Source organism: Aptenodytes patagonicus, chromosome 1 (assembly GCF_965638725.1).
Source record: "Aptenodytes patagonicus chromosome 1, bAptPat1.pri.cur, whole genome shotgun sequence".
Lineage (NCBI taxonomy): Eukaryota > Metazoa > Chordata > Aves > Sphenisciformes > Spheniscidae > Aptenodytes > Aptenodytes patagonicus.
Window position 1 is genome coordinate 20,989,604 of NC_134949.1, and position 22,255 is coordinate 21,011,858.

Below are 22,255 nucleotides of genomic sequence, written 5' to 3' on the forward strand. Positions count from 1 at the left end.
TTTCATGATCATCCAACGCAATGTATTTCAGTGTTTCACTACTTTTATTGTTAGGAAGCTCTTCTTGACATCTTAAAAGTTCCCTTGTTGAAATTTAAAACCATTGCATTTGGTCATAACAGCATGCACGTGGAACATGTTGTCTGGGCAGGCAGACTTTAAAATATTTGAAGACTAGTAATAAGATTTTCCTCTCTCTTCTGTTATCTAGGCTAAATAGCCCTAGTTCTTTCAATTTTTCTTCCTAAGCCATGTTTTCTAATCAATTATTCATTCTTGTTGCTCTCATTCTGATGGCCTTCAGTTGCTCCACCCCTCTCTTGAAGTGTTTTGTCCAGTCCCGGACAGAAGACTCCACGCAAAACCTTGCCAGTGTTAACCTTCCCTCTTCTTAGAGATCACACTCCTGTTTGTCTGATTTTGTTTTCCTACAGCATGACTGCTGATTCAAGTTCAGGTGGTAACAACGCAATTTCTACTACCTCTCGTAAAGAACGACTTATGTACCCTTTCCTGCCTTATCTAGATTATTCCTTCCAACAGTACGACTTTGGTCTTGTTCTTACAGGGATGCCGTTTTTTTCTTCAAGTCATTTCTTCAAATAATCAAAATTATTTTGAATTCTGGTCCTATCTTCAAAAGTGCTTTCAGACCTTTCCAATGTGATTTTGTCTGAAGATCTAATAAACATAGTCTTTTTTCTATCATTCAGGATTTTTTAGTGAAAATATCAAGTATCAGGCCCAAGACACACATCCAATAAGCTTCACTAATACATCCTTACAGTTAAAGATGAGCATGAAGGTGAGAGAACAATCTGTGATAATTTATAAATTGAGCCAGTTTACTTCTCTCCACCGTGAAACAAGAGGACAACCAGTGATCAGACTATGATTCAGGTACAACTTGGCTTTTCATGTTCTTCTGAGGCAGTGTGAGCAGCTGCTACACTAGATATGTAATGGAGTCCAGTGTAAGTCTTTTCATGGAAGGATCAAATTGTATACATTGGGATATTAAGTAGAGCTTGTGATACGGTGACAAGGAAGACGAAGAAATCAACATTAGGAAATTAAATGAGAGAACATGAAGGATATTGCAAGGCTCCCTGAGTGTGTGTAAGGGGAAGTTTTCTGAATGAAATTTGAGCAACCCCGACTGCAGACTGGGGTTAAAATAAGAATATATACTGAATGTTGGACAGAGGTCCAACCCTGAATGTTGGACAGAGGTCGGAAACATCAGGGGAATCAGAAGGACCAGAAAGTGAGCTTTGAAGGGGATCGTGGTGTTTCTTCCACAAGGCAAAAGGAAAGAAGGATTCACCTAGTTTTAGCCTAAGGAAGAACAGGTTTAACAGTAAGGATATGTCTAAGCAATGGAACTTTACAGAAAACTAGACAGAAAGAAGTCACAGTTTGATAGGGAGACTGGAGAGATGTCTTTACAGAGGTTGGAAAAGATAGCAATGACAGATACCAAGGTTCAAGGAGTGATTATCCAGTGAAGTGGTTTACCTGAATAAAATTATTTAGTTTGTGAGTAAAAAATAAAAGAAGAAGTAATAAGCAGTTGTTTAATCCTTCTGAAACTTGATCCAGACCCACTGAAATCAATGGAAAAGCTACATTGACTTCATGTGGTTTGGAGTAAATCCCTTAGAGTGTGCCATTGAAACATTACAGGATAAATTAATCCCTGGTGTAATTTTATTAAAGTAAATTGAATTTATCCTAAGGGTCTGTTATGTTAAATATACATTCATTCATTCATTTACTCGTTCTTCCTTTCATTCATTCAAATGGGATCTCAGTGTGCTGTAAACAGTGTGCTTACTGGAAAAAGACAGGAAATGTGCGCTGTGAAGAAGAACATTAGCTAATGAGAAATATGGTTTCAAAAAGTATTTGTTCCAGCACATATTTTTAAATACCTTTCATAATTATGAAACTTGAAAAAAAAAAGCTGCAAAAAATCCCCCATACACCATCAGGGGGACACTCCTCATATTCCATTAGATTTGTGGTTCCTATCTGATGAAAACAGCACTGAGCTGGAACAAACAATGCGTCAAGGATGATTATGTAACATGAGATGAAGAAATATTTCTCAACCCAGTGCCAGGAAAGCTACAGGCAATTCTGGAAGTCACATGCTTTCTGGTGGATTTTTTTGCATTTCTGTTTTTGTATCTTGTACAAAAGGGTAGCCCTATTTCGGAAGTCAAGTTGCAAGAGGAAACAGCCAATAGAGAGGATCTTTTCTGTGTTTGTGAATTCCGGTTGAACCATAATGAGCACATTCTTCCTTCTCTCTTTGTGTGTGTGTTTGGAGTTTTGTTCTTGTAGTAGTGAAAGTTAAATGGATAGAAAGGGATCAATGGGGACATTGTTGAACTGACCTCTGGTGACCATCTGAAAACAAACGAGGGCCAGTAGATGGACACTGCCCTAGCTCGCCATATCTGCAGTGTATGATATCTATTTTCAGATGAATTATTCTATACTGGATTCTATACTGTTACGTTTTGTTCGTAGTGTCATTAAAGACTAAATGCCAGTGGGAGACTAAACACTGCATTCTAAGAAAACAGCAGATAAATATCTGGGGGAAAAAAAACCAAAACAAAACAAAGCAAAACAAAACAAACAAGGGATTTTGCATAGTAGCATATAATATGTCTGAAAAGCAATGATAAAATGATAATTAGAGCTATGAAAAAATTTAAATACAATTCAGAACAGATTGCTGTGAACGTTGTGCCAGTTTCAGCTGTCCCAAGCTGGCAACAACATGTCTGCATGAGGAAGGCAGGGGCTGAACAAATCCTAAAACTCAGTGCAAATTTCAATCGGTCCACGGATGGGTTGGTTACACAAGGCTGGCAGAACTATCACACTAAGCAGTTCTGTCTAACCCCATAGTCTGGAGCTAGTCCCAAGCTTCAACTATGTAAGTCACTGCTGCAATATGGAGCAAAACCTATGAAAATTGTTTTCAAAACTAGGATCCTTTTATACTATGATGCACCCACTAATTTTTATCTCGATAATTTCCAAATTTTGCAGAAGTGTCACTAACTTCAGGCTTAAATACGTTGCCTCAAAATATTGTCATATGCCATTTGAGATTTCAGCATTTAGATAGTCAGTGACAGCTGGATGTGACATAGGACCTACGAGAGACAGTCTTCTTCCAAAAAGGATAGCCTGATGCAAGAGAAACAACACTGTATACTTGTGCTCTGGTAGTTGAATCCCACCCTAAGGATAGAATGCAGATCACAAAGGAAAATACCTGTATTTAGGTATCTAGACATGCAAGATGTCACCTGGACACATAAGTTTGGTTAATCACTCTTAAGTTTCCATTGACAGTAGTGATAAAATCTCAATTATTTGCAAGGAGAGTTTAGACACGTATTTAATGCCTGTACAACTTGATTTTGGTGTCTTGATTTGAGAGCTAAATCCTATTTCAAGGTTCATATCCTGCTAGTATTTCTTATGTTAGTATTTCTTATGTTAGTATTTCTTATGTTCTTTGCCACCAAAACATCAAATTCCTATAGAAGTGGCTAACTATTGTCTTGAAACCAGAGTTATAGTGAGTGAAAACTTTGGGACGATACTTGAAACAAACCTATTCTTATCTATTTCTCTCTTGGCAACTACTTAAATGCTACAAAATAAACACTAAATATTAAGTGTCAGAGAGCTATTCCAAATTTGTACCTTAACTCAGTTTCATTTGCCAAGTAGGTAAACAAGATTAATCTTTTGGAAGTTGTGGAAATGAAAAACATTGTCTAATCATATGAATCACTGGTAGTACCTAGCAAAAGGCTTTACTCATTCCTGTGGGTAAATCGGGTGGTCAGAAGAAACAAAGACTGCTAAGGGACAGGCAGAGGAGCAGCTTCCCATCTCCTGAATCAGGAATCTCCTATGGGTACTATAGTGTTTTGTCTCATTTTCCGTAATGTCACTTTCTCTTCTCAGAAAAGGAGAAAGCACAACAGAGAAGCAACTTCCCCTCCCCCCACCCCCAAGAGAAAAAAAAAAAAGGAAAAAAAGTGGGGCTATTTTTTTGGAGAACATCTTTCCTTTCATTGTTCTATGTTCTCTTCTATGGAATGACCCTGGATGGTGAAAACAAAACACAAGACTAAAATGATACTTTTATTCTCTTCTATTGAACTCTAAACCAGATGGTGTTTTTGATTCAAGCTATAATTAGTATAAGGAATGGCAAGTTTTTTATAGAAAATCCCAGGTAGTTTCCTCCCAGTTTTGCTTCTTCCTCTTTTTGTTAACTGTCCTTTACTTATCATTAATGAGGAAATTGATATCAAGAGAGATATGCATTGTCTTTTATCACTTTAAATTTAAATATACGCAACCACAGCTTGGCTTCAATCCCACAAACTATCCAAAAGATATGATTCAAGTATATTATGTATCTTTCTATTTTGCAAACCCTTCAAACAGCTTTTTTTATTTAATTTTTTTCTTCCACAGTTGATGATCCAGTGGCTCAGTGAAGGTTGGCCACCACACAGAGAGACTTCACAGACATCTTGCAAACATCTGACAATGCCAACAAAAAGAACAATTGAAAAAATTGCCAGAAGGATGTGTTAAACTTTCTTGATTGAGGAATGGATTGAGCTATTTTTTTAATCTAAATCTGAGCATATTTGTGTTCTGAGGACTTCAAGGCTACAAACACAGTCCCAAAAATCAGACAAAACAGGTCAGAGTCTTCTCTCAGTTATACTGTTATACAGGACATCTGTATTGAATTCAGTAGATTTACAGGCAGATGTAAACTGAGACAGAATCTCCACCATAGCATATTAAAACCCTAGATTAAATGTTCTTACCATATTTTGAGTGCTTATGCATATTAACAAATATAATATTTATTTAATCTTTTCATATCCATTTCAAATGTACCATTTGGTACTTGGTATAATAAACTAAGTTTCAGCAATGAAAAGTACTCGTATCTCCCTAACAGGAATAATGCCTATAGAAAATCCTAAAAAATAATCTTTCCTTGAGCCCCGTGGTGGTTTGGCCAGCAATGAACTGCTTTTCTGGGTAGAAAAAAGAACAGAGAGGAAGCATAGCCTAAATTTGTGCTGTATATGTGTTACCATTTGAACCTTTCACACAAAAGGTGATTCAGATCAGTAACATGCCTAAAAGGCATCACAGTGGAGTACTGAGAGTCTGACCACACTATACTCTGAGCACAAGATCTATCTTTATGGTTTCTGTGGGTCAAAGTTAAAGGTGATTTTTAAGAGAAAGTTAATGACTATCAGTTTTCCTCACGCTTCACCCCATATTTGGGTCATTTGAAGCACTCTAAGTAAATGTTAGGGTGTATTACCCTGTGTCTTTAGGAAAATCTATTCAGAGGAACCAACCGATAATAAACAAAAACATTATTGTTATTTATGTGCTGACATGGAGTCCAGTTCAGTCCTGTTCTAGGGTTTTTATGTACACTTGGGGAAAAAGTCTTGTTCTCTACTCTCAATAGTTCAGGCTAAACTAAGTGAGAAATCCCCATTTCACAGAGAGGAAACAAAGCATTTTGTGAAGAAACTCTTCATGAAGCAGCAATTAAGCCCAGACCACAGTCCGTATATGAAGTAAAATACCTCAACAACAGTCATCTTCCAACTAGAAAAAATCATTGTGTTCCCACAAAGCACTTCATGCATAGTGACATTCAGTGTGAACTGGTATCTCCTTTGAAGATAAATATGTGAACTTGTTTATTTTCTTGATGATGACAATACGGACTTCCTCTGTAGAAATTGCAGGATGTGTCAGGTAGAAAATATATATGATTTAGCCTGCTGTACCCTTGCCTATGTATTTGCTTTTTGCATGCTAATTTATGTCTCTGAGAGAGAGAGTATTCCAGACTTGCAACAGATTAACATAGTTCTCCCGTACTGCTTTTATTTAATGTGCAATATAGACAAGTGTTTCCTCTTCTGGGCCCAAATATGGAATTCCCCCAGAACTACCCTGGCTTGAAGCCCAGGATGAACAAAATTAAAATGAAAGTCAATAAACATAATGATTTCATCACTGTAATTTCCTGAGTCCTAGGAATGGCCTATATTTTCTGAAAGGTCACTTGGATTTGAGCTTTCAGGGTCAAGTAGTCTTCAGTACTTGCTACCTAGTGGAATTTCCAATGTAGTTTTAGGTTCCTAGGTGAGTGAAGAAAATTCAACACCTGAAAAGCTAGTGGTCTGAAAAAGTTTTGGTTTTAACCATTATTTGAATGCTGTGCTTGCCTCACTCTCACAGTGGGGAAAACCATTCATCACAACTTTTCATTATCTCTTCTATATGTAGATGAATAAGAAATGTAAAAGCATATGCAGTGACAAAAGTTACATTGTGTGCCTGCAATTCTACTCTAATACCTATTTCTATTTGCTCACAATTCTAAATAAATCAGTGGAAAAAAATATTTTCTATATTATAAGTAAGCATATATCTCTGACTTCTTGCAAATATTAAATTCCAAGTATAACCCCCAAGTAATCAATATTTTTATGTGAAAAAAATAATATTCCACTATGACTTAGATTTCTTTTGTTTCTTAAACATGCCAATATATCAAAAACAGAGAGATATTGAAAGCCTTCAATAGTGTCGTTAAACCACGACACCTTCTTTTCCAACTCCTCTATTGATCACCCAGAAGCAGATAAAAGGAATTCAGACTTCTCCCTAAGGAAGTACAGATGCATTCAAAATCTCTCACTCCAGCTAATAGTTTGTTATGCCAGAACGAAATCAGAAAATTGACTGAATTTATTTGTCCTTGCAAGGACATGTTCCTCCACACAGCATGATCTGTGACCTGTAGTAAATCAAGCATGCATAACTATGAACTAACTTACTACTTTTGTATGCTGCCTCCCTCCAGCTGTATGGCTTATCTCAGTAAATGTTGCCCAGCAGTTGTTGTCCTGCTTTTTCTTTTAGCTAGAAAAAAAAACCAACCCTGGACGGTAAATTATATTACTGTCTTTTCCTGGGTAAAATACATTTTTGCATTACTTTCTCCTTAGCTGTTTCTTTCCTGGTTAATCTTCCTATATTACTGCATTTCTTATGAAACAGAGAGCATTTACTGGCCATTGAATGAAGCAGATCTGGAGGCTGGACTAGACACAATGAATAAGGAATAATTAGGATAAAACAGGTCCTGATCTGCCTCCATGTTGATTTGCACCAGCCAGAACTAACACTGGAAGAAGGATGCAGGAATCCAGAAGGGGATGGGGGGGAGTGAACATATTATTAAAGAGTGTTTTGATGCTTACATATATGGAGCAAAATTATATTTGTGCAGGTAAATGTATTTTTTACTATTTTTGGCTTTTTAAGTGTACTACCTTCCAACATGAACATTTGTTTAATGTTGCTTCATTCTCTATAGACTTGAACAATGATATACTGCACTTCAAATCTCCGAAGCAAGTCACAAATACTATTCTGCAACTTCACAAGACAACGGGGAAAAAAAGAGAATACTGCATCTAAAAGTTCATGAGGAGCGGAATTTGGGAAAAGAAAATAAAGGGAAGCTTTATCCAGGAATCTCAGCAGAACTAAGTAAGTCAGGCGCATTCTTCACAAGTTTTGCTTGCATGTTTGTAGGCCATTACAGTCAAAATAGGACATTCAAATCTTGTTCTTATTTATATAGTACTGGAGTGTATGAACCCTGAATGTATTAGTTCGAGGCCAACAAAGCTCTCAGTGGTTTGTGTTTGAATTTGATTTATGTATACAAGAAAAAAGTTTATTTCTTCTATGAAAACATGTGAGAGGTTTCTCAGGCGGCTTCCTATGACCAGGGCACTCTAGGCCACCATGGCATCATCTGTAAATGCCTGTACCACAGATGCCTGCTTTAGTGACATTCCACAAAGTGCACTTTTGCATGAGCGCTTTTGCAAAAATGAAACATTTGCTCAAGTCCAAAGGCAGCTATAAAAAATTCTCTGAGAAAAGTGGAAAAGAACAGTGGAATCTGATGGACGGATGTGAACACACACAATGCTAATATAACAAACAATAATAAACAAGATGGGATGGATTTCACTCAGTTGAATTTCCTTCTCAACATCTATGAAAAAAAGAGACCTTTTTTTTCAACTTTTAGTAGTCCTGCTGAGTGTGACAAGGAGGTCTGACTTTGGCAGTGCCAGAGCTCAGGTTAAGGGGCTCCCTTTTTTCTCCATCTCCCCTCCCACTGCAACAGTGGCAGCAGCAATTCAGAGTCTTGCCAGGCTGCTTCTGTTTTCTGTTCTCCCTCATGCAAGCAAAGTTATTATTACCTTCTAAGGACCATGCATGAAAAAGAGATAAGCCCGCCTCTCACACTGGCCCAGGGCTCTAAGCTGCCTGTGCACGTAACTTGGGCTGTGCTTGGTGCTTGGGCAGCACTTCCCGTTATCCCCCAGGGAAAGCAGGGGCATCAGATGACTGTCCCTGCAGCTGCAGGGTGCTAGCTGGGTTATGCTGAATAGGCTAAAATTCATCTTAGCACAGGGAAACATTGCACACCTAAACAGAGCTGCAAGACTGAAGAAGTGAAAAGCAGACATGAGGTGAGGTATTATGGCAAGTGTTGGAAAATCTTGATTCATGTCCAGAGAAATGAACCTTAGAAAGGTTTGGCAATGTGGAGAAAAGGGGAGAAATGCCTGTTCCTTTTCACTTTCTCCAGCAGTAGAGGGTGAGAGAGAAGTAGGGTCAGGAGACGAGCTGGTGAAAGGGGAAAAATTATTCCTTCAAACTCAGCTCTACAACTGGCATCAGGCCCCAAACCTGTGAGAGTCCTTGTGTTTTGAGGTCTCGTCATCTTGCTGGCAGGTGAAGGGCAGTCAGAGCTGCCACGTGTCACAAATAACACATGGCACCTGAGCATCTGTCATGCCTCCTCACATCCCAGGTAGAAGGTCACTCACTGTACTCCTGGGGAGCACTGTTTGTCTCACAGGAACGTGCTGCAGGCCAAAAGTCAAGCAATCACAGGCTCCAAACTCAGTTGACTGTTGTTAATAATTCCTTGTAGTTCACAGCCTTTGTAACCAGCCCAGGCTTCATTTCCCTAAGCAACTCAGCAGGCAGCTATCGGGAGATGTGCGAAAACAGAGACAAATAGCCACAGGCTTAGGAAACTTTTCAAGCTTTAAAGGGTACATGTTCAGGTTCGCATTGCGATTCAGGACCTTGTGCAGTACTGACTGACGTGGCGGGGGTACAGAGCGTGGCATGCTGGAATCCCTCCAGACTCATCCAGAGCTCAGCAGCAAGGAACTGAGCTCAGAAGCAGCAGCATATCCAGCGTGGCTTCTCAGAATAACCAGATCCATACAAGTGAAACAATTCTGAGAAGATGCCCTCAGCCATGAGTAAAACTGAAAATCCTAGAAAACTGGGAAAATGCTTACTGTACTAATCTGGGACCCATTGGGCAAAATATTTTGGGATTCATCCTAAAAGATACCATGACGCTTTTTTCTTAAGAGGCTACCATCTGCTGTGGAAAAAAAGTTGCTCCCATTGGGTCAACTTGATTGCTATATCTGCTCATTCTGTTTTCAGTGAAATGTGTTATAGCTCTAGCCACTGAGAAATAGAAGAAAATGAATGTATTAATTGCTAAGCTGTATTAAGAGTTTAAGTAAATGATAAGTTTGGAATTTCCTTTAATGGCTTATTTACTATACATACAGTAAAGTTCTGAGCTATGTACTGAACTTTTCGATCTGTCATAAGACTTTTCTTACTTTGCCTGGAGACACATAACGTGTCAGCCTACTGCCGTGAGCTGTTTTGCTGTGCAGTGTTGGGGATTTATTCACTCTCACTCAAATCGGCACAGACGGGATTGCTCTTACAGAACAATTTTGTTTTCAGTAAGCAAGAACGAAAGTTTCAGTGAGGAAGCAAATTCCGGTTTCCTAGGGTGAGATGAATTTTACCCTATGAAATCTTCTTAAAGCCAATGAAAGGTTTAATTTTCCTGTGCCTTAAAAAGAACAAAGATGAATTATGAGATTTGCAATAATAAGAGTTGCAATAGTACTTGTGAAGTAGCAAGGACAAGGTGTACAGAAAGCTGATATATTTAGAAAATATGGACAAGCTTTTAGACATTAAAGCATCTCTTCAGTCAGAAGAACTTTCTGGAGTTTTTTATACACTGAGGTGTGTTTGCTGAACTCTGACACAGGAGATACCATAAAGAGAACTTTCTGTGGAAACTATTGCAGACTGACAAGAATTACATAAGAGATGCCAATGTCTCAGTGGACTATCCAGTGGGATTTTGACTATGGCAGAGATGGGACAATGCATGTGTGACAGCATTTTTGAGCTCTAAATATTAGCTTTGCCCCACTGTAACTTGTATTTTTGCATGATGGTCTATAGCTTTGGGGCTTCAGGAGAGGTTACAGAAGGGCTTTAGTCAAATAGTAATGTAAGGGTGGCACAGCAACTTAAGCAATAACAGTTCATTAACTAGCTGGAGTCACCGTGCTACTCTGACCTCTTTGGTAACCAAACAACTCTAGATAGTCTGAAAGCCTCACTGTACAGCTACACTTATACAAACTAAGTTGCCCCAAATGGTGTAAGGCAAGTGCGCTAAGTCAAGTTAAATCTTCAGCTCTGTGAGTGGGTATCATACATGATGCTGAGCGACGTCAATTCAGTAGTGATAGACATATTAATTCATCCCAAAACACTACCTAATTTGACTTTAAAATTAAAGTAACTAGAGAAAAGAGAAGTCTCAATAGAAAAAAAAGCTCAGCAGAAGGGACTGTGCTGTTCCTTTACAAACCCTTATTGCTTCAACAAATGCCAAGCTTTTTCATTAAAATAAGGTCTGTTTCATTAAAAAAGACCTGTTGATTAGCTAGGCTAAGAGTTGTCTAACTTAACTTTAAAAGTCTAAAAGATGGACATTTCAGTCATTTTAGCTTTTCCTTATAGTCAGAAGCTAGCAACAAGGTGATTCATATGACTGTCTTTCAATTGTTATCTGAATATGAGACGAATCTGTCTTTGTCTATTTCCCCTCGTTGACTATAAAGAGAGTTTAGGGTGAATAGTTCAGTTTTAGATGTTTAAGTTTTAGATGTGTAAGTTATGGTAGACTAAATCTTATCCTTCCTCTATCTTCCTGCCAACATTATGTCTTTCATTACATTTTCTTCTGTATTCACTCTGTCTCAGCAGTAAAATTTCCTCAACCTATCTTGGGAATTGATTCTACAGCATGGCAGATCAGAAGTCATGTAGCTTACCCGGATGCTCAGTAACATCAGATTGCTTCCACAGATTATCTCAGAAGCAAATGTCTTAAACCATTCAGCTGTCACTGACTTTCTCTGGTTCTCTCCTTTTCTTTTCTTTCTTTGCTAGTCTCCTTTTCTATGTAATTATTGAGTAATAGGACCTCTAAAAGTTTAAATTATCAAGCCATGCATGTAATGATTGGCAAAATATATAACAGTAACAAAAATTTCAGTAGTGTAATAAATGCAGTAAATAATTTGTTTATTTTGTCACCCCACTCCTTGAGCCTTGGCTTTAGTATATGGGAGCTTGTTCTAGGGATGAAAGAGGAGCTCAGTTCTCTTGCTTGTTGAATCTTTGAGGTTTATATTTTGTTTGAACAAGAAGCCAAGGCAGTGGCTAATTTAGAAGCATTAAAATAGCAGAAAACATGAGCAAGAGAGCATGCATAGCAAATAAAATGGTTTATTTTCACACAATCCATGACGATGTAGAAAATCATTACTAGTGACATTTGTTGAAAAAATTCCCACTAACAACACTTACCAGACTGCCTCACTTCTGGCCTTATTTTACAAATCAATGCAACGTAAAACAGTACAGAGCAAGCAACTTCATCGAACGTATTTTTCCCTCTGTTGTTACAGCTACCTTAATATAAAACCTCAAAATACATAGTCAGCAATGTAAATAGCATTCTTCAGTTTTACCGCATTTGCTTTTTGGCAATTATGTTAATTTATTATATGTGAAACATATTGTATTTATTATACGTATGTACTGTATAAGTTGCCACATTTCTGTACAGCATGTGTTACTGTAAGATTTGTTAATGACAGTAATTGTGGTGTTTTTCTGAGTTGGGTTGTCATAACCTGTCTGAGCTCTACAGAAAGACTGGCTAATACAAGTTCCCACTGGGAAAACAAACAGAAAAGAAGACAAAAAAGAAAACCAAACTGCAACAACAGAAAAGTATGACTATCATTCCAAAATTACTTATAAAACATCAGAAACAATAGAAATCCATGTGAAAATATTGCATGATCTAAAAGGAAATTTTGCTGGATTTTTTGTTCTGTTTCTAGTCTGCTTAGCCCAATTCTCAACAAGAACTACTGCAAACCTTAAACAGGATCCTACAAAGTTTGTTCTTGGATGTATTAACCTAGAAAGCAAATAAAATGCAGGCTTATTTGAAGTCTATAGAAAAACTGCTGGGAAAACTGCAAGTAGCTGAGGAATCTGGCAAGGACTGCAGTGCTCTGTGTTATATTCCCACCGTCTTCTGGACAGAAGATGATGGTTCTGCTTCACAGCAAATTTTGAGGTTTGGAATTTGCAGGGTTGAAACAAAATATTTGGAACACAGTCTCAAAATGTAGTTGTACCAAAACATAGGTCAAAGGCTTTTTATTCAGAAATCTCGTTGAAAGCATCTTCAAAATCTGTTCAGCTCCATTAATGATTCAGCTTAAATAAAACATCTTTCAAGAAAAATACATTTTGTCTAAAACTGCCTGACCAACTCTGCCCTGTGTTTAGAGAGGCCATTTAAAAATAGGTTTAAAGGCATTTTTAGAATTGCAAATTAGGGGAAATCTATTTACTTGAGGAGTGTAGATCCATAAATAATGCTGAACTTCTATCTTCATCTAGCAACAACTGGTATTTCTGACAAGTTGCAATTACTTTTCAAGGGCAAAAGCTGCATGTGACTTTTCAGGACAAACCCTTCAACTTCTGCTCAGAAGTCAGCAACCTTTCTGCTACTGACCTCTGCTACAGAGCTATCTGCCTTTTTTTTTTTTTTCCCCAGCTACCTGACCTTTTGCAGAAAAAATAATAATCCTAACGAACAAGAAATGTACTACAAACAGAATAGCTTATAAATCTGCCTGTAAAGCAGTTCTCTGCTACGAGTTTGTGTCTCTGCTGTTTACTTGTAGTCTCCCTGCTCTCCACTGCCTACCATCATCTGTGACAATTACTTTGTTGTGTTATGTTTCCAGAAAAAATCTCTCTGGAAAATCTCCTTGTATTTTTACATATCTGAAGACCGTCTTACTCACAGTTGAAGCATTAATAATAACAGAGAGGACTTGACATACTCACCAGGATTTCAAACTGGCCTTGCAGAGAAATGGGGCTTGTCTCTGGGGCAAATTTACAAGGAGTAAAAAATTTAAAAATTTCTGAGTTGAGTTAGATTCTTTTGTGAGACCCTTGTTCTCAAAAAAATGGATTGCAGAATGAATGGAGATACACATTTCTGCCTCTGACAGTACTAACCAGGCTGCTCTAGTTTATACACAGTGTTCATTAGGTCACTTGAAAAAGACATGACCATAAAAATCTCTACTCGCATTGTAAATGTTTCATACTAAGCCATTTGCTCATAGTTTATGCTAGTTCAGACTAACAAAATTATAGGTGGCTTTGCTAAATATAAGCAATCAGGATATGAAGCCACAGTGCTAAGGAATTCTCTCTAATGTCTTTGGGTCAAAAATGAGAAGATCATGTAAGACTGAAGCTAAATTGTCCGCTCTATAAACGTTCCATCAAGGTTTGAAACCAGGTTTCTTAGCCACAATTAAATAAGATTGCATACTTCTTTAAGTAAGAAAGTGCACAGTAAGTGCTTGTCAAAAATTGTGGAAAAGGCTGATTTTAAGAAATTCATTTCAGTAGATTAAATAGCTCCATCTGAAAATAATTTCAGATTCAGACTAATAGGAGTTGAGGAAACTATCTTCTCAGCCAGTGTATGTTTGAATTTAGGAAGCCTAAAGCACTTTTTGCCATGCTATTATCAGATCTTAAAGGTATTAAAAGTACAAAAATCCTTCAGATGACTTTTCCCTGCTAAATGGCTTCTTGTTCTGAGGTACCTGGAAAAAGGTCTGGTTTTCAGCTCATTATCTGTTCAGCCCTCTGTGAAAATCAGGCCGGAGTGGTGTTTTATGTGTTACAGTCTCCCTGGGAGAAATGCAGGCCATGAGGAAAGCATGGCTGACAGATATTTGAAATTCACTTCAGGTATGCCCTCACAAGCAAATCCCAGGAGACAGGATCTTCCAGATACGCAACATACCAGCCATCGGACTGCCATGTGACTGCTGACACGTCAAACCCATGGTATGTGAGCACAAGAAAGAGCGATCAATAATCCAGGCAGTGCCAGTTTGGAATTGTTGAAAAGTCTCAAATATAAAGTATTTTGAATGTTTTGGACCAGACAAAGCAGAAATCCCCAAAACTTTGTTTTCTGGTAAATTTTCAAGATATTCTAATTAGAGAAGATGTATTGCTAGGTGATAACTCAAGAAATATTCAGGGAAGGAGCACAGTGTTTGAACTGGCTTGATTAATTCAACTGACAACACAGAAGTAATTTAAAAAAATAATAAATCTACTTTTTCTGACAGACAAGTTCCAACCCTCAAGTCAATTTTACGTGCAGCCTACACATATGATTTCAGAAGGAAGGTTTTTGTGTGCTACCATATGATGTAATTCTCTGAAAGAAAGAGGTAGGTATGCAAATGTAAAAAAAAAAAAAAAAAAAATCTATATTACAGATAAGTGTACATGTCATATCTTTCTTTATTCTAGTCTGATAATCTTTAAAAGCACTTTAGAGTGGTTAATATTTTGTTTCCACTGATCCGTGTTAAGCTTGCTCAAGGTTTATGATCAAATATAGCATTTTTCAGAATCAATAGTTTGCTGGTCAGAAAGGATTTCCTCAAGCACGTACAGCTAGGAGGCTGCCTGAAGATGCTGAACATTTTTCTGCTCTGCAGCAAAGGGCCATGGGGGATTTTATCATAAGTTCAATTACTTACGGGTGGATGGAGTTTTCAGGTCTTTTGCACAATTACTTTGGTCATCATTTTCTGTAACCAGGAAGGAACAGGAAATCAAAATGTCTCAGTAAGCTTATTCAATGGTGGGGTCAAATTCCTATTATAAATTGTTGCAACTCTGTTTGCTTCAAGAAAGCGGTGTTGATTTACCTCAGCTGAGTATACACTGGTAGATGGGTTTTCTGTCTCCTTGCTCTCACTTTTCAGATACCATGTTGTAAAAAACCATAGTATTTCGTATTATCCTTGGAATTTGTTGAGGGATTTACAATTTCCATTGAAATCTTTACTGCTAGACTGTACCACTATTTGCTTATTGCTATTCATTTGCCAAATAAGATTTAGCCCATGGTTAGAACCACAGGGATGGGGTGCCCAGGAGGTCTGCGGGTGGCAGAGGGGAGCGAGATAGCAGCAGTGCAACAGTGTGAGACCTCCCCTGTCCTCCAAATGGCAATGCTGACCAGAAAGAAGCATGGCTGTGGTCACCTCCTCCCACCAATGGACTCAAAGGGGTGCCACGGTCAATAATCTCTTCCACCCTCACTCAAATGTAATGCTTTTCCAGTGAGACATTGACTGGGCCACTCAAGAGCATTAGTACCAGATATCTAATATATGTTTTCTGAGATGAATTTTAAAAGTTGTCAAGCACCTAATTTCTGTTGAAATCATGTATGTTAGTGCTTTTTATAACATCTCATTCATTCATGTGAGTAGGTCTCTCACTGTGGAATGGACAGTATCCCCAAAGAATCCAAAGAGAATATTTTGGGGATCCAGTACGGCTCTCCATACTATATTTACAAACACAGCTGAACTGAAGCGATAATGAAATAGCTACCAGAAGGAAATAAGCCATTAGGAGAAACAATAAAAGGGATAAGCAATGCATAAATCCAGAGAAAGAGAAGATAAATTGAAATCCAGGCAATAAGAAAAAAATATCACTTAATCATTTGATTAAATGAGAATTCAACGGGCAAATGAACCTTTTATTTTTTCCTGAGATGATATAACATATATGTTGAGTAGGCCTCCTCAGAAGGTAACAAAATGCGGGCTCTGCGTTTATGGATGCTAAACATGCTGATAACTGTCTGCTTTCCCAGACTTAGGTTCTAATACATTCACAAAGAGAAGCATTTCTCTGGCTCAGACATTTTTAAAGTGTACATCTAGATGAAAGCAGTACAACATTAATGTCCACAAAAGGCATTAACAGAAAATTCAGACATGGGGCAGAGATTTTGGATTCTCTGAATAAACATCCTACTGCAATCAGAAACCAGTGAGTGTGCAGATATTCTCTCTCCTGCATCAGAAGCATCAGAAGCAGGAGGAAGAAAGAAATGGATTCTTCCATCTAGTAACTCTATGTTTGCCGTTATCTTCTCCATATTTGTACTCTGGCCCTTTTTTCTCAGAATTTCTGACCTAATCACAACTCTTAACTGATCTGTTCTACAGCTCAACTTTATTTCTTTACAGGATATGGTATTGTAGGACCGTCCAAATTTAGTAGACAGATTTTTTTGTTCTACCTCGACTGTATTAGATTAGATGCTGGACTGTCTTCTACTCATTGTTACTTACTGCTTAGTTTTGAACATATAGTCAGCCTTCACATACTTTTTAGGAACTGGCACTGATTTATTATTTTTTTAAAATGCTTTCCCACTTGCTATTTTTTCAGTACCCAGCTGGTCCTATACATCCTCCATGAGCTGCTTTGTTATGTATAAATGTATACTATGATATCACCTTAAACAAAAGAAGGATTTCACTTGTCCAATTTTTAATCATCTCATGTCTTTTCTGGTTTGTTTGTCTTGCACACCCTGAATTCCCACTACAATCAAATCTGGGAAAGATTGGCCCTTACTAATTATCTCTCAAATTGGCGCTTGTACAATAAACCACTGAAAAAATTATTGAAATTAACAGTTGTACTGAGGATCAAAATTTACCAGATAAGGAATACTTTCCAGCCTTCTCAAGTTTGCCTATTTCTCTAAGTTGCACTTCCATAGATAGGTCTATGATGCTGCATCATTTCACGATCCTTGTATTTCTTGTTCATCTGTGTTTTTATTTGTTGTTTAGTATGCCAATAAACCTTCCTTAGTACTTGCTTTTGGGGAAAGTGTTAATGTTTATAAAAAGGAAAAGAAAAAGGGATGGAGAGTCTCCTTTCCAGGCCTGGGCATTGTTGTCCTCTCAGTGCTCTGTCCTTGCTCTATTCTGTTTGTGTTTGTGAAGTTCAGTTTTTCCCCTCACCAGATGGTCTTCTGCATCACGTGACATCTGCCTCACATTTACAGGTGCAGGCTATACGTGCACCAAGTATCCAGGTAGCTACCAGTTATATATTAAATCTTTGAGTGTTATTACCAACTTTAATTAACAGCATGTGAATCATGTACTCATATGTCATCTAGTTATGACCAGTTAGCTGAAACCCTTAGCTACGTTACAAACTAACAGCACCTGAGAGAATACTCTATGCCAAAGCATTTCTGATTTGTGAAAAAAACAACCTTTACAGATGTATAATTAAATATTGGTGAGATATGTTTCCATCATCAACTAACAACTAGTGAACTGTCCGTTCAACCAAAAAGGTACTGATTTAAATGAAAGTCAGTTGTACGGTTTATTTACATGGACACTGATCTAGTTCAAATGGGTGTTGAACTGAGGTCTTTGGAACTGTTTCATCTGAACTAGCATGAACAACTTTCCAATAATACAGACAGCTGAGGCATAGTGAGGTTATTTTCCTTAAAGGAGAAACAATTAATGACATCACTAAAATAAATATTTTCTGGAATTTCTGACAGGAAGCATCTTTTATATCCTATTGTATTTTCTTATATAGGGGCTGGTTTTTCCCAAACTTTCACTGAGATTAATAAAATAGATATGACATTTATGCGTTACAGAGATTCCCAGAAATCTCTGAATACCCAAATGTGTATCACCTTTCCTCCACTAAATTACTTGGACTGTGTTAAAAGCAAATAATAGAGTAATTAAAGAAAATACAGATGGTAAGGTAATGGAAATCCCCTTGTTATTTAAAATATCTGATTGGGGAACTGAAATATTCTAGAAAACTTTGGGTGTTCCCTCTGCTGATATACATGATTAAGTGCCCTTCAATGATGCACGAAAGTGAGCAGCCAGTGATGTGAAGTCCTACAGGCATCTCGTGCCTTTTCCTGAGAAGCTCTGTGAGGAGGGGTCAGGGAGCCTGGGGATTTAGGCTCTCTCCAGTTTCTCATGTTGGCTCTTGCTGATGAGAAAAGGGGGGGGTGTCTGTAAGCCGTCGGGTGGAGGACGGCTTCCCCAGGCCCTGCTGACCCGGCTGCTCTGAGGAAGGTTAAGCCTGACTTGTGCAATGGCTTTTCCCTGCATTTGTCCTGAGACTTGTCCTCTGCCCCAATTCCATAGACTTTATCTTTTCTCCAGAGAGCCATTCCTTACTCCTTCTGGGCCTGATCCCAGAAGCACTGGGATGACAAGAAATTACAGAAGAGAGTTGCACTAATTTTAGTAGGCTTGGGAACAGCTCCTGTGGAAATCAGAGAGAACAAGCCCCCAGAATACCTAAAGAAAAGATGAAAAAGCTATGGATGAAGTCCTATTTCACATTGAATTGAATAGGAATATTTATTATTACTATAATTGACTTCAATAACATTAGGATATAGCTTTATGCATTCTTGAGTATTTCTAGCAACCAGTGAGATATTTTAGTAAACAGAAAGCATTTTGATTACTTCACCATAAGATCTTTTCAAAACTTTTGTGGAGTTATATTTTGTCTTTACGTTCCTAAAAGGAATTCAGTAGAGAAAAAGTCTCTTTAGCACTAAGATGCACTAGGATCCGAGCATTATATGGTGTTTGTTTAATATTTTCCTTCTCCAATCTTTGGGTTTTCACTCTTCCTGGCAGAAATGAATAAATTAATTCACTGTGTAAGTGTCATGCACTTACTAAAAACTCAAAAAGGAAAAAGGCATCAAAGACATCTCTTCGCTAAGGTGGCTTGTGTTGCAGTATCTATAAATGGGTTTAGGTAACCAAAAAGTAAATCACAACAATGATCTCCCAGTCTGTTCTTCTCTCAAATACACACACTCACACATACACACATACACATATATATACACACAAGTATTTATGTATGTATTTTTTCAAATTTTTACAAAAAATGGTTTTATATTTGTAGATCACTTAAAATGACTTTTCTGTATATGAAGATCTCACTGAAGTTAAACTGCCCTGTAGAAACTGATTTTTCTTCTTGTTGTGGTTATTCCTCTCTTGCCCAAGGAAGGTGTGGCCAACCTTCCTGACCCGACAAGCCACGTACTTAAGTCTTCACCTAGCAGAGAATTGTATCTCCTCTTTTGATGAGGCAAAAGATGGCAATGATTACCCACTAGTCCACTTCTCCACTGTGGAGAGCAGGGGGAGCAGCTATCAGGACTTTGATGGTTTGCCAGTGCCTGTCAAAGCTAATATTCCCAAACTTGGTTGTGCCTGTACTGCAGCACCGCTGCTGTCCTCCATCCACACGTGCCATCTGCAGGACTCAAGGTAAAATCTCCTGAAAGTCCCACTGCCTACACAGTAGGGACTTCTCATATCCCCTGGAGCTCAGGAGTTCCTCATGGTGGTGACCATGTAGTGAACTTGGATCTAGTTCATGGGTAAGAAGACTCTGAAATGATTCTTTATTCAGTAGATTTTGGTGTAGAGGGCAGAGATAAAGGGTGATGCTTTCACAGTGACATCTGTTGCTGAGCAGATGGGCTGTTGTGTTCTGCACTAGTTGGAGCTGTTTCTGGGTGTGTAGTCTTCATTTCTATGCTTCAAAGCACTTCCATTATTTTATTTGTCCATTAACTGAAACTGGAAGAAAAGAAATTACACATAAATGTTCAGTAAACACTGGGGAGTCTCTCTGTGCCAGACCAATCCATTCTGGTGGAATACCTGCCCACTGAGGTTTTATTCTCTGGCAGTGGCAGATCTCACCTGGCTTTGCTGATACTGATCCCTCTGAAATGGAGTACCTGCCACCATAAACACCAATATTATCTTTTTTTCCTCCTCCTCTTGCCCTCCACAATGAGCCAGAAATGGCGTCCCAGAAACAAAGAGAAAGGCCTTAGCATTTGGATTTGTCATTATCTTTCCTTCTGACAGAAATGTTTGATCTTATAGTCACAAAGGCAGCTTCAAACATAGGGTAGGTTAAGGTGGGAGTGGTACCAAAACCAGAGAAGAATGAGTAAGAGGGTGTGGGCATATGTGCAGAGTTCGGAGATGTTCAGTCACTTCTGTGGCATTTATCATTTCATGCCTATTAACAAATTTATGCTCACAATACCCCTACAGATTAGGAAGTATTCATCTGTGTGTGTGAGAAAGAAGGAGAAAAAAATAAAAGAAAGAAAGAGGCAGAATTCTTAGGTAACTCCCAAAGGACCAAATGTTTGTTGTTGCTTAAGCTATGTCATTTCATATTCACTCGTTTCATCGGAGACAGGCATATCTTCCTTATGATGTAACAAAACTCTGCATTCACTGAGACTAACCCTGACTCGAAACCCACAAAGCTATACCTTGCCTATAAATCATTACTCCAAAATAAAAGAAATATAAATTTCAGTATTTATTTGCAAAGAAGTAATGGAACTTAATGGGAAAATAAATGCTATTTAAGCTCAGGCATAAAAGGAATAAACTTACTGAAACTGTGAGCTGGTCCAGTGCGTCTTCTGTAACTGAAGTAGCAAATCTTATCTCTGTATTCAGAGCCATTTATTATTGAATGGTTGTTGCTTCTAGGTCAGGCTTTATCAAGAAAGTGATATTTAATTAGATGAAGACCTTGAACTTCGAGAGGGAAAACCCCCTGAACTGTTCTGATCTTATGGTTGGCATAAATTCTGCTTCAGTGACCGAACCCCACTGTGAACTTATCCACACTTGAAAGTGGTGTGGACACCTGGTTATCTGAGAGAACAGATCTGTCAAAGAAACAGGATTTGATCATAATATGCCAATTTTCCAAAATCCAATCACATCACAGGAGAATGCAATTTTGGATAAAAAGAGGAGGGGGCTAAGCTGAGGGCAGATTTTCTGGTCAGACTGGGAAGACCCACTCCAGAATTGTGCTTGTTGGTACCTGTCTGGTCAGCAAGAGAGCGAGAAAACACAGGCTTGAATTTTTATCTCTTACATCCCAGATAAATGCCCTTACCATAGACATACTTCCCACCCCAAAAAACGTTTTGAAGTGTTTTGGTTTCATAATTACATGGAAATGGAACATTTTTGTAATCTCAAAATATTTCACAGTTCAGACAGTTCATTCCCTGCTTAGCCCTGTTGTACCTGTGTTTTAATCAAGCTCTGCCCATTAATATCATTCATCCAGAAACAATGCACATAGAAAGAGCCAGCAAGCACAATCAGTAAAAAGGTAAACAAGCTAACTGCCCTGTCAAGTGATCAGTTTATTCTTATACTGAACAGCATATAAATAAACCCTATCTTACCTATATAATACTTACATACCAACTTTTGTTTTTATATATGAAGCATTTTATAAGCAGTAAGCTTTAATTCAGGATGCCATTTAAGCACATGTTTAAACTGTTCTTCTGAAAAGGGCTTAACTGAAACACTTGTTTAAGTGTTTTCCTAACTAGAGGCTAATTGATGAAACCTCCTGACTTTCCTATGAAGGGATATTTTTTAGATGGGAAAATGGAAGCCAGATGAGTTGTCTTGCCAAAGACTGCACAGAGAGTTACAGACAGAGCAAAGATTTGAGCACCTATCACCTCTCTCCAGACAGTACTGTTTTCCTAAGATCTGTGCAGCCTTATTTCATGTATTTGTACTACGTTCACAGGCTAACTGGTAGAGCAGCATCACAGACTTTGAAGTCACAAAGTGTGGCAGACTACAAGGATACAAGCTGACAACTT

At 38.1% G+C, this 22,255-nt stretch overlaps 1 long non-coding RNA gene across 1 annotated transcript in view; it reads left to right on the forward strand.

The window, feature by feature from the left end:
* Positions 1–14,914, forward strand: part of LOC143155665 (uncharacterized) — a 46,732-nt gene extending 31,818 nt beyond the window's left edge. The window contains exons 2-5 of the long non-coding RNA XR_012994448.1: positions 4,522–4,756; positions 7,484–7,659; positions 14,407–14,505; positions 14,796–14,914. This is a non-coding gene — a long non-coding RNA (uncharacterized LOC143155665). The remainder of the gene's footprint in view (positions 1–4,521; positions 4,757–7,483; positions 7,660–14,406; positions 14,506–14,795) is intronic.
* The last annotated feature ends 7,341 nt before the right edge of the window (positions 14,915–22,255 follow it).